This window comes from Mercurialis annua, linkage group LG8 (genome assembly GCF_937616625.2).
Source record: "Mercurialis annua linkage group LG8, ddMerAnnu1.2, whole genome shotgun sequence".
Lineage (NCBI taxonomy): Eukaryota > Viridiplantae > Streptophyta > Magnoliopsida > Malpighiales > Euphorbiaceae > Mercurialis > Mercurialis annua.
In genome coordinates, this window is record NC_065577.1 from 21,050,975 (window position 1) to 21,058,953 (window position 7,979).

The window sequence follows — 7,979 nt, forward strand, 5'->3', positions numbered from 1 at the left end:
TAACGTTTTGATTTGTTTCGTAACGTTTGTAAACATTTGGCTTAAATCGCTAAAAAAGTGAAACGTTTGGATTTGTTTCGTAACGTTTTGTAAACGTTTGGCTTAAATAGCTAAAATGGGGAACCGCTTGGTTTTGTTTCGTAACGTTTGTAAACATTTGGCTTAAATCGCTAAAAAGGTGAAACGATTGAATTTGTTTCGTAAGGTTTGTAAACGTTTGGCTTAAATCGCTAAAAAAGGGAAATTTTGGATTTGTTTCGTAACGTTTGTAAACGTTTGGCTGAAATCGCTAAAACGGTGAAACGTTTGGATTTTTTTCGTAATGTTTGCAAACGTTTGGCTTTAATTGCTAAAAAGGTGAAACGTTTGAATTTGTTTCGTAATGTTTGTAAATGTTTGGCTTAAATCGCTAAAAAGGTGCAACGTTTGGATTTGTATTGTAAAGTTTCAAAACGTTTATCTTAATCGCTAAAAATATGAAACGTTTGGATTTCTTTCGTAACGTTTTAAACGTTTGGTTTAAATTGCTAAAAAGGTGAAACGTTTGGATTTGTTTCGTAACGTTTTAAACGTATGGCTTAAATCGCTAAAATGGGGAAACGTTTGGATTTAATTTGTAATGTTTGTAAACGTTTAGCTTAAATTTCTAAAAGGTGAAACGTTTTGATTTGTTTCGTAAAGTTTGTAAACTTTTGGTTTTGTTTCGTAACGTTTGTAAACGTTTGGCTTAAATCGCTAAAAAGGTGAAACGTTTCGATTTGTTTCGCAACGTTTGTAAATGTTTGGCTTAAATAGCTAATAAGGTGAAACGTTTGGATTTGTTTCGTATTGTTTGTAAATGCTTGTCTTAAATCGCTAAAACGGTTAAATGTTTGGATTTGTTTCGTAACGTTTTAAACGTTTGGCTTAAATCGCTAAAAAAGTGGAACGTTTGGATTTGTTTCGTAACGTTTGTAAAAGTTTGGTTTAAATTGCTAAAAAGGTGAAACGTTTGGATTTGTTTCCTAACGTTTGTTTCACCTTGGATTTGTTTCGTATCGTTTGTAAACGTTGTCTTAAATCGCTACAAAGGTGAAACTTTTGGATTTTTTTGTAACGTTTGTAAACGTTTGGTTTAATTCACTAAAAATGTGAAAGGTTTGGGTTTGTTTCGTAACGTTTGTAAACGTTTGGCTTAAATTGCTAAAAAGGTTATGTTTGGATTTGTTTCGTAACGTTTGTAAACGTTTGGTTTAAATAGCCAAAAAGGTGAAACATTTGGATTTGTTTCGTTACCTTTTTAAAAGTTCGGCTTAAATCACCAAAAAGGTGCAACGTTTGGATTTTTTTTGTAAAGTTTGTAAATGTGTGTCTTAAATCGCTAAAAATGTGAAACAATTGGATTTGTTTCGTAAAGGTTTAAATGTTAAGTTAAAATTGCTAAAAAGGTGAAACGTTTTTATTTGTTTCGTAACGTTTTAAACGTTTGGCTTAAATCGGTAAAATGGGGAAACATTTGGATTTGTTTCGTAATGTTTGTAAACGTTTGGCTTAAATCGCTAAAAAGGTGAAACGTTTAGATTTGTTTCGTAACGTTTATAAACATTTGGTTTTGTTTCGTAATGTTTGTAAACATTTGGCTTAAATCGCTAAAAAGGTATAACGTTTGGATTTGTTTCATAACGTTTGTAAGCGTTTGGCTTAACTCTAAAAAAAGATGAAACGTTAGGATTTCTTTCGTAAAGTTTGTAACCGTTTGTCTTAAATCGCTAAAAAGGTTAAACTTGGCTGAAATCGCTAAAATGGGGAAACGTTTGGTTTTATTTCGTAACATTTGTAAACGTTTAGCTTAAATCGCTAAAAAGGTGAAACATTTGGATTTTTTTCGTAACATTTGGTTTATATCGCTAAAAATATGAAACGTTTGGTTTTGTTTCGTAACATTTGTAAACGTTTGGCTTAAATCATCAAAACGGTGTAACTTTTTGGTTTTGTTTCGTAACATTTTTAATGTTTGGTTTTGTTTCGTAATGTTTGTATATGTTTGGCTTAAATCGCTAAAAAGGTTAAACGGTTGGTCTTGTCTCGTAACGTTTATAAACGTTTTGTTTAAATCGCTAAAAAGGTGAAACGTTTGGATTTGTTTCTTAACATTTGTAAACGTTTGGCTTAAATCGCTAAAAAGGTGAAACATATGGATTTATTTCGAAACGTTTGTAAACGTTTGGCTTCAATTGCTAAAAAGGTGAAACGTTTGGATTTGTTTCATAACGTTTGTTGTTTGGCTTAAATCGCTAAAAAGGTGAAACGTTTGGATTTGTTTCATAACGTTTTAAACGTTTGGCTTAAATCGCTAAAATGGGGAAACGTTTGGATCTGTTTCGTAACGTTTATAAACGTTTGGCTTAAATCTCTAAAAAGGCGAAACGTTTGGATTTGTTTCGTAACGTTTGTAAATGTTTGGCTTAAATCGCTAAAAATGTGAAACGTTTGGTTTTGTTCTGTAACGTTTGTAAATGTCTGGCTTAAATTGCTAAATAGGTGAAATATTTGAATTAGTTTCGTGACGTTTGTAAACGTTTGGTTAAATCGCCAAAAAGGTGAAACGTTTAGATTTGTTTCGTAACGTTTGTAAACGTTTGGCTTAAATCGCTAAAAAGGTGAAACGTTTGGATTTGTTTCGTAACGTTTCTAAACGTTTGACTTAAATCGCTAATAAGGTGAAACGTTTGGATTTGTTTTGTAACGTTTGTAAACGTTTGGCTTAAATCGCTAAAAATTAGAAACGTTTGGTTTTGTTCTGTAACGTTTGTAAACGTTTGGCTTTAATTGCTAAATAGGTGAAACACTTGAATTAGTTTCGTGACGTTTATAAACGTTTGGTTAAATCGCTAAAAAGGTGAAACGTTTGTATTTGTTTCATAACGTTTGTAAACGTTTGGCTTAAATCGCTAAAAAAGTGAAACGTTTGGATTTGTTTCGAAACGCTTGTAAACATTTGGCTTCAATCGCTAAAAAGGTGAAACGCTTGGATTTGTTTAGTAACGTTTATAAACGTTTGGCTTAAATCGCTAAAAAGGTGAAACGTTTGGATTTGTTTCTTAACGTTTTAAACCTTTGGATTAAATCGCTAAAAAGGTGAAACGTTTGGATTTGTTTCATAATATTTGTAAATGTTTGGCTTAAATCGCTATAAAGGTGAAACGTTTGGATTTGTTTCGTACAGTTTGTAGACGTTTTGCTTAAATCGCTAAAAAGGTGAAACGTTTGGATTTGTTTCGTAACGTTTGTAAACGTTTGGTTTAAATAGCTAAAAATGTGAAACGTATGGTTTTGTTCCGAAACGTTTGTTAACGTTTGGCTTAAATTGCTAATAGGTGAAACACTTGAATTAGTTTCGTGACGTTTGTAAACGTTTGGTTAAATCGCTTAAAAGGTGTAACGTTTGAATTTGTTTTGTGAAGTTTGTAAACATTTCTCTGAAATCGCTAAAAATGTGACACGTTTTGATTTGTTTCGTAACATTTTAAACGTTTAGTTTAAATTGCTAAAAAGGTGAAACGTTTAGATTTGTTTCATAACGTATTAAACGTTTGGCTTAAATTGCAAAAATGGGGAAATGTTTGGATTTTTTTCGTAATGTTTGTAAACGTTTGGCTTAAATAACTAAAAAAGTGAAAAATTTTGATTTGTTTCGTAACGTTTGTAAACGTTTGGTTTTGTTTCGTAACGTTTGTAAACGTTTGGCTTAAATCGCTAAAAAGGTGAAACGTTTGGATTTGTTTCATAACGTTTGTAAACGTATGGCTTAAATCGCTAAAAAGGGGAAACGTGTAGATTTGTTTCGTAACGTTTGTAAACATTTGGCTTATATCGATAAAAAGGTTAAACGTTTGGATTTCTTTTATGACGTTTTAAATGTTTGGCTTAAATCGCTAAAATGGGGAAACATTTGGATTTATTTCGTAACGTTTGTAAACGTTTGGCTTAAATCGCTAAAAAGGTGGAACATTTGGATTTGTTTCGTAATGTTTGTAAATGTTTGGCTAAATCGCTAAAAAGGAGAAACATTTGGTTTTGTTTTGTAACATTTGTAAACGTTTGGCTTAAATCGCTAAAACGGTGAAACGTTTAGTTTTGTTTCGTAACGTTTTTATACGCGTAATTTTGTTTCGGAATGTTTGTAAACATTTGGCTTTAATAGCTAAAAAGGTTAAACGCTTGGATTTGTTTTATAATGTTTGTAAATGTTTGGTTTAAATCGCTAAAAACGTGAAACGTTTGGATTTGTTTCGTAACGTTTGTAAATGTTTGGCTTAAATCGCTAAAATGGGGAAACTTTTGGATTTGTTTCATAACGTATGTAAACGTTTGGCTTAAATCGCTAAAAAGGTGAGACGTTTGGTTTTGTTTCGTAACGTTTGTAAACGTTGGCTTAAATTGCTAAAACAGTGAAGCGTTTGGTTTTGTTTCGTAACGTTTTAAACGTTTGGCTTTGTTTCATAACGTTTGTAAACATGTGGCTTAAATCGCTAAAACGGTTAAACGTTTGGATTTGTTTCGTATCATTTGTAAACGTTTAGTTTTGTTTCATAATGTTTTTTAACGTTTGATTTTATTTCGTAACGTTTGTAAACGTTCGGCTTAAATCGCTAAAAAGCTGCAACCTTTTGTTTTGTTTCATAACGATTGTAAATGTTTGCCTTAAATTGCTAAAAAGGTGTAGCGTTTGGAATGGTTTCGTAACGTTTGTAAGCGTTTGGCGTAAATCGCTAAAAAGGTGAAACGTTTGGATTTGTTTCGTAACGTTTGCAAACGTTTGGCTTAAATCGCTAAAAAGGGGAAACGTTTGGAAATGTTTCGTAACATTTTACACGTTTGGCTTAAATCGCTAAAATGGGGAAACATTTGGATTTGTTTCGTAACGTTTGTAAACGTTCGGCTTAAGTCGCTAAAAAGGTGAAACATTTGGATTTGTTTCGTAACATTTGTAAACGTTTGGCTTAATTCGCTAAAAAGGGGAAACATTTGGTTTGGTTTTGTAACGTTTGTAAACGTTTTGCTTAAATTGCTAAAATAGTGAAATGTTTGGTTTTGTTTCATAACATTTTTAAACGTTTGGTTTTGTTTCGTAATGTTTGTAAACGTTTGGCTTAAATCGCTAAAAAGGTGAAACGCTTGGATTTTTTTCATAACGGTTGTAAAAATTTGGCTTAAATCGCTAAGAAGGTTAAACGTTTGGATTTGTTTTAAAACGTTAGGCTTAAATCGGTAAAAAGGTGAAATGTTTGGATATGTTTAGTAACGTTTTAAACGTTTGGCTTATATCGCTAAAATAGGGAAACATTTGGATTTCTTTCGTAACGTTTGTAAACGTTTGTCATAGCCTGCTAAAAAGGTGAAACGTTTGGATTTGTTTCGTAACGGTTTTAAAAGATCGGCTAAAATCGCTAAAAAGGTGCAACGTTTGGATTTGTTTTGTAAAGTTTGTAAATGTGTGTCTTAAATCGCAAAAAAGGTGAAACGTTTGGATTTGTTTCGTAACAGTTTTAAAAGATCGGCTAAAATCGCTCAAAAGGTGAAACGTTTGGATTTGTTTTGTAAAGTTTGTAAATGTGTGTCTTAAATCGCTAAAAATGTGAAACATTTGGATTTGTTTGTAACGTTTTAAATGTTTGGTTAAGATTGCTAAAAAGGTGAAACGTTTGGGTTTCTTTCGTAGCATTTTAAACGTTTGGCTTAAATCGCTGAAATGGGGAAACGTTTGGATTTGTTTTGTAATGTTTGTAAACGTTTGGCTTAAATCGCTAAAACGGTGAAACGTTTAGATTTCTTTCGTAACGTTTGTAAATGTTTGGTTTTGTTTCGTAACGTTTGTAAACGTTTGGCTTAAATCGCTAAAAAGGTGTAACGTTTGGATTTGTTTCGTAACGTTTGTAAGCGTTTGGCATAAATCGCTAAAAAGGGGAAACGTTTGGATTTGTTTCGTAACGTTTGTAACCGTTTGTTTTAAATCGCTAAAAAGGTTAAACGTTTGGAATTTTTTCGTAACGTTTTAAACATTTGGCTGATATCGCTAAAATGGGGAAACGTTTGGATTTGTTTCGTAATGTTTGTAAACGTTAGGCTTAAATCGCTAAAAAGGTGAAAGATTTGGATTTTTTTCGTACCATTTGTAAACGTTTGGCTTAAATCGCTAAAAATGTGTAACGTTTGGTTTAGTTTTGTAACGTTTGTAAACGTTTGTCTTAAATCGCTAAAACGGTGTAACGTTTGGTTTTGTTTCATAACATTTTTAAACGTTTGGTTTTGTTTTATAATGTTTGTAAACGTTTGGCTTAAATCGCTAAAAAGGTTAAACGGTTGGTTTCGTTTCGTAACGTTTGTAAACGTTTTGCTTAAATCGCTAAAAAGGTGCAACGCTTGATTTTGTTTCATAAGGTTTGTAAACGTATGGTTTAAATCGCTAAAAAGGTGAAACTTTTCTATTTGTTTCGAAACTATAGTAAACATTTGGCTTCAATCGCTAAAAAGGTGAAACGTTTGGATTTGTTTCGTAACGTTTGTAAACGTTTGGCTTAAATCGCTAAAAAGAGGAAACGTTTGTATTTGTTTCGTAACGTTTTAAACGTTTGGCTTAAATCTTTAAAATGGGGAAACGTTTTGATTTGTTTCGTAACATTTGTAAACGTTTGGCTTAACTCGCTAAAAACGTGAAACGTTTGGATTTGTTTCGTAACGTTTGTAAACGTTTGGCTTAAATCGCTAAAAATGTGAAACGTTTGGTTTTGTTCCGTAACGTTTGTAAATGTTTGGCTTAAATTGCTAAATAGGTGAAACGCTTGAATTGGTTTCGTGACGTTTGTAACGTTTAGTTAAATTGCTAAAAAGGTGCAACGTTTGGATTTGTTTTGTAAAGTTTGTAAACATTTGTCTTAAATCGCTGAAAATATGAAATGTTTGAATTTGTTTTGTAACGTTTTAAAAGTTTGGTTTAAATTTCTCAAAAGGTGAAACGTTTGGATTTGTTTCGTAACGTTTTAAACGTTTGGATTAAATCGTAAAAATGGGGAAACGTTTGGATTTGTTTCGTAATGTTTGTAAATGTTTGGCTTAAATCACTAAAAAGTTGAAACATTTTGATTTGTTTCGTATCGTTTGTAAACGTTTGGTTTTGTTTCGTAGCGTTTGTAAATGTTTGGCTTAAATCACTAAAAAGGTGAAACGTTTGGATTTGTTTCGTAACGTTTGTAAACCTTTGGCTTAAATTGCTAAAAAGGTGAATCGTTTGGATTTGTTTCGTGACGTTTGTAAACGTTTGGCTTAAATCGATAAAAAGGTTAAACGTTTGGATTTGTTTCGTCACGTTTGTAAACGTTTGGCTTATATCGCTAAAAAGGGGGAATATTTGGATTTTGTTTCGTAATGTTTGGCTTATATCTCTAAAAAGGTGAAGCATTTCGTTTTGTTTCGTAACGTTTGTAAACGTTTGGCGTAAATCGCTAATATGGTGAAACGTTTGGTTTTGTTTCGTAACGTTTGTAAACGTTTGGCTTAAATCGCTAAAAAGATGAAACGTTTGGATTTGTTTCATAACGTTTGTAAACCTTTGGCTTAAATCGCTAAAAAGGTGAATCGTTTGGATTTGTTTCTTAACGTTTGTAAACGTTTGGCTTAAATCGATAAAAACATTTTTCAAAACGTTTTAAATGTTTAGCTTAAATCGCTAAAATGGGGAAATGTTTAGATTTGTTTTGTAATGTTTGTAAACGTTTGGCTTAAATCGCTAAAAAGGTGGAACATTTGGATTTGTTATGTAATGTTTGTAAACGTTTGGCTTAAATCTCTAAAAAGGTAAAACATTTGGTTTTGTTTCATAACGTTTGTAAACATTTGGTGTAAATCGCTAAAACGATGATACGTTTGGTTTTGTTTCGAAGCGTTTTTAAACGTTTGATTTTGTTTTATAACGTTTGTAAACGTGTGGCTTAAATCGCTGA